Source organism: Nicotiana attenuata, unplaced genomic scaffold (assembly GCF_001879085.1).
Source record: "Nicotiana attenuata strain UT unplaced genomic scaffold, NIATTr2, whole genome shotgun sequence".
Classification (NCBI taxonomy): Eukaryota; Viridiplantae; Streptophyta; class Magnoliopsida; order Solanales; family Solanaceae; genus Nicotiana; species Nicotiana attenuata.
The window spans coordinates 40,741-46,740 of NW_017670708.1; positions in this window are offsets into that span (position 1 = coordinate 40,741).

A 6,000-nucleotide genomic window follows, 5' to 3' on the forward strand; every position below is an offset into this window, starting at 1 on the left:
TTAAATGTGAAAGAGAGCCACTAGAATTGCACAATCAATCCACATATACACCAGAGAATTACGTTTTCGAGGAAATTAACCAAAAGGAAAAAAGACAAATAACGAAGGAAAGAAGCTGTTGAAGAAATACAATAACGTAATTGTCATAACACCATGCATGTAAACATGCATGAATATTACATAGACGAAAACAAACAAATTACATGCCTAGACGAAGAAATTATATTAAAACCCATGAATAATTCTAGAGCAAGTATGTTTGAACCAACGATAACCATTTTTGAAAGATTTCTTGACTTTTCCTTCCATGGAATATATCTTATATTTGGCCACCCTCTTCTTCCTTTTAAGCTCCGGCGTTGAATACCATGGCCGACTCTCTGGTAATTGATAGTTACTGGATTTTGGGATTTGGTATTTGTGAGAAGGCATCATATTCGTCGATGTTGTCGTCGGAAAATGATGATGTGCTCGGATAACGTAGATGTTATTAACTGCATAGGCTTTGTCATCGATAATTCCTATCCTTTGGCCACTGTTCACATATCTCCGATGAGCTAAAGCGAAATCTTCCATTTCTTCTTTCCTCTTTCTCCCTGTCTCTCTCTTTCTGAGACTTCTGTGATGGTTTTGTGGTTAGAGAGACAGAGAGGAATGAAGGAGAGAAGATTAAGGCTTTAGAAATGTTGGACTGCTAACATATAAACGATGACTTGGTCTAGAGGTTCATAAAACATTGGTTTGGCTAACTATAAGTATACAAAATAGGAAAAATAACATTGTATAGCCGATATAAAAATAATAACCGAAAAACGTATAAAATTTATATAATCTTTTGTATATATATACATTATGTATGTTATACACACTTTTTCGGTTACCATATGTAAATAGTTTCTGGCGCGTGCTAAAAGTGATAATATTCTCATACTATAAAAATATTTATCTTCTATTCCAAAATGTTAATATACTAGTAGTAACTAGTAATATTTGAAACATATGAATATTTAAATTCAAGGGCGGCTCAATAAAATTAGTGGCCTAACGCCAGATTTTAATAAGAGACCTTATATTTTTTTTATTAATATACATACATATGCATAAAAAAGTTAGTGTTGCCATTTTTTCATATTTAGTATTTATAGTATAACATTCTTAAATGATAAAGCCTTTAACTTCACAGAGTAGTATTATTATTATTTATATTAGTAAGAGCTAACTTAAATAAGATGTTAGACATGTATTTTCAATATGTCCCCTTTGATATTGTTACAAAAAAAATAATTTACTAATATGAAGATTTAAGTAATTTAATTTAAAGTTGTAAAATATTTTTGGTGTTAAAGAGTAGGCAATCTTTCTTTCTTTCTTTTGTCCAAGGTTTTTTGTACTTTTTTTTTTTTTTTTACAAATTTTAATATTGTCTAACTTGAAATAAAATCATAAAATCCATTGCTGAAAATATTTTTGGACCTATATCAAAGCTTACTAGTCTCCTACTTGAGCTACCCGTCCGCTCATTCTCAATCAAATTTTATGGTGTTTCAATTAAGATAAAACAAAAATCAGTGAATGGGTTATTTAGTTATAAAATGTGAATGAAGCTGGTTGAACAACACGTACATAGGGCAGTGATCTATAAATAATTGTTGATCATTAACTGGGACGGCTCAACGGAACTAGTGGTTTAAAACTAAAATATATTAGAGGACCCTTAAATTTCTGTCATAAAATCCATATACTATAAAAAAAAAAGTCTACATTGCTTTGATCTAGTGGTTATAGAGCAACGTATAATGTGTGGATTAGGCGCACACAATATGGTATTGAACTCTCCTCTGTACAGAAATGTAGCATTCGGTGAAAATGGTTGAGCCTATTATCAATCATGTTTTGAACCTTATGTACACTTATGTTGGGGATTTCCTAGTTAAAAAAGATGAGATACAAAAGAACTTGTTAAAATATCATGGTATAGCCAGTTTTCACACTGGTCAATGAAAAATAGCCAGCGTTATCAAGTCAATGAAAAATAGCCACTATTTTGCTGCAACAGGGACCGGTCCAGTATAATATACGGGAGTTCTGGTGCATTTGTGTACGAACTCCAGCATATTATGCTGGACCGGTATACTTTGCTAACTCCTGTAAAATTTGCGGGAGACTGGAGCACCAGTGCTCCAAACTCCAGCATATTATACTGGACAATTATACTTGCTGGAACTCCCGTAAAATTTGCGGGAGTTCCAGCATAATTATGCTTGAACTCCCGTAAAATTTGCGGGAGTTCCAGCATAGTTATCCTGGAACTCCCGTAAAATTTACGGGAGTTCAAGCATACTTATGCTGGAACTCCCGTAAAATTTGCGGGCGTATTTTTCCGGATTTTGAACAGTGTTTTCGCTCAGATTTAAAGTGGCTAAATTTCGATGACTTTTGAAACTTGGCTATTTTTCAACGACCAGTGGTAAATCTGGCTATTTTTGAATTTCGCTTTTTGATGCGTGGATCAATCAAATGTGACAAAAAGGAATAGCTAATTTAGAGAATCTGAATTGAAATTAAAAATTAAAATAGTAAAAAATATGAAAAAGACTATACATAAAGAAGAAGAAAAATAGATCTGATGAGAAGGTAAATGTATCATTTAATTTAGTGAGAGAAATATTTTATCCTATTAGATTATTCAATCCCACCTCTACCCAATTTCAAAAAAATATTAAAATTTAAAATATTTTATCAATAATTATATAAATATAGATTATATATATTATATAATCATATAATAGTACTTTATATTTTTTGGGCCTTAAATATTTGGGGCCTAAGGCAAGAGCTTCACTTGCCTTACCCTAGAGCCGCCCTTGTTTAAATTTTAGCTTAAAAATTAAATTAAATTAGTCTGATTCAATGGTGAAAATAGGTCACATTAACCATGGATAGACAGAAAGTAACAAGCACATGAGATTGGCTGGAAACCACACAAAAAAGTACTTATACTATAAGGTTTTGACTTTAGGGATTTATCGGAAATTTGACCTTTTGACCTCCGGAATAGTCTTAACTCGTAAACAACTCGATCCATCAGTTTTTAGGGGAATATAGAGATGATAGTTTTTGGCTAATGCTCTTAGACTATTCCACATACAACAACAGTCAGGGGTGTACATGGATCGGGTTGTTCGGTTTTTATCAAAATCAAATCAAACCAACTATATCGATTTGAATTGGTTTAGTTTTGTCGGAGTTTTCGGGGTTTTTGTTATATGAATATTATTTGAATCTTACTTTGTTAATTTTTTGATAAGTAAAGTATATGTTTAGTAAAAATTTAGAAATTGACAAATATATGATCTATTAAAATATTCTTATGAAATAATTTTCTTAACACACGATAGTTATTTTTCAGTCGTCTGACAATAATTTTATGTTGATGTACACTTACACGGTTAACCGAATTTAATAATTAAACATAAAAATAAATATGATCTTATATAATGATATGTTCTATTTAATTTTAAATTATCAAAATATCATTTCGAATTCGAAAAAGATATAAGAATTTAATAGATCTTCATATATGAATATAGAAGAACAAGGAGATTGACGTATTTTACTAACACTTGATAAGAAAGTGACCATACAATCCATTATTTAAAGTTAATAAATATGGAGCACTTCATATTTAACTAAATATTACATTCCATAAGAGAATCACAAATATTTTTAGATAGTTTTTAAAGAAAATCTATAAAAAAAATCTTATAAGTATATATAAAAATGATATATATTTATGTCGGTTTGGTTCGATTTTTTTTACTTAATACCAAATTTAATCGGATTATTTAATCGTTTTGTTTGACTTTTCGGATTGGTGCGATTTTCCGATTCGGCTTGTACACCCCTAAAAACAATGAACGAAATGAGTTCAATATTTCAAGTTACTAACACTAAACCTATTGAATATTTGAAATTGTATATTCAAAATATAATATTTATTAAAATTCAATGGCTTTCTCACACACACACACCCCATTCGGCAACATACTTAATTCGGCAAGCTAAAAAGCTACTTCCGCCGCTGGTGCGTTAATTGGGAGACTTATAGACAAATTCCAAGATTGTATAGACAAATTTTTAAGACGAATTGCGACAATATGTTGACGCTGTCTGTGCAACAGTCCGCGTACAGTACACCATTGGAAATAGTTTTCAACCAGTAATAAATGGTTCTCAATAGTAGCTGCTCATTACCACACATGCAAATATCGGATGATTCACAAAAGGTTCAGCCATCTGACAAAACTTGAAAGACATGAAAAATGGCTCGGACCAAAAACGTTACTACCAACTCAAGTCTAAGCTTATCCTTTAGTATATCTCATTCATAAAATCAACCTACTTTTGCCTCGAGCAAAAATATCATGGTTAGATTCCTTTTTTAAAGTATACGCACGGAAGCTAGTAATAAGTACTAAAACTTAGCAACTGAAGCTGCTTCAGCTTTACGAAGTAGTATTTTTCTACTAATGCTATGCTGTTTGTGAAAGTTGAGAAATGAGGGAGCTCCGAGCTGCCTCCAATGGAGGTTGTGGAAGCTTCTCGAAGAGAGAGGATAACAAAGAGAAGAGTAAAGTCGGTTAACTGAAATTGATATTAACCAAAAACTAACTAAAAAGGTTGCTCTCAGTACATATATATACATATTGACTTATTGACTAACTGATGCTAACTAATAATGCTGACTCAGCATTGATACAAATAAATATACAGTAATATTCTCAATACCCCCCTCAAGTTGGAGGTGAAGGAGTCACACCCAACTTGCCAAGTACAGAAGAATGTTTGATTCCAGTGAGGACTTTAGTAAGAACATCAGCAAGTTGTTGCCCAGTCCCAATGTGATGTAGTGAAATGAGACCCTCTTGGAGCTTGGTGCGCACAAAATGGCAATCCACTTCAATATGCTTGGTTCTTTCATGGAATACAGGGTTCCTAGCAATGTGTAAAGCAGATAGACTATCACAATGTACAGGTATGGGTAGATTTATTGACACAGTAAGTTCTTCAAGCAGCCTGGATAGCCAAACAAGCTCACCAACAACCTTTCTGAGAGCTCTATATTCTGCTTCTGCTGAGGAGAGTGAAATAGTTTCTTGTTTCTTAGACTTCCAACTAATTGGGCTTCCACCTAGGAACACAATGTACCCGGATACTGACCTTCTGGAATCTGGACAAGCTGCCCAATCAGAGTCACAATATGCAGTCAGAGAAAGATCACCTTCATTTCTGAAACAAAGACCCATAGTGGGATCTCCTTTTAGGTATCTCAACATGCGATAGGCTGCCTTCAAATGGGGCTCCCTAGGGTCTTGCATGAATTGACTAAGATGCTGAACCCCATAAGCTATGTCCAGCCTGGTATTGGTGAGAAAATTTAACTTGCCAATTAACTTCTATAGAAAGTAGGATCAGAAAGTGGGGTTCCCTCTTTGGCTTTCAGCTTGATTGTAGGATCAAGAGGAGAAGTTAGGGGTGGATAATGAAGACATTCATAGTCTTTCAATAAGTCTAAAACAAACTTTCTTTGAGAGACAACAATGCCATCTGACTTGTAAAGGATCTCCAGACCCAAGAAGTAATGTAGCTGTCCCAAATCCTTGATTTTAAACTTATCATGTAAGAAACTTTGAGTTGATCAATCTCTTCATAATCAGTCCCTGTGAGCAACACATCATCCACATACACTGCTAGACAAAAACAAGTAGAGGTAGTTCTGTCTTACTAGTAAAATAAGGAATAATCATGCAGTGGAGTCGACACTACTACCCCGTCGTAGGAAACTACGACGTCCTAACCGTTTACGTAAGTTTTACGTTTTAACTCTAAACTACCCTAGTTCGTACCCTTACGTTTCGTACCCTTTAACGGTTTTTAAAAAACCAGTTAAAACGTTGTAAACGTTTTGTTTAAACGTTTACAACTTACGTAGGTTAGTAG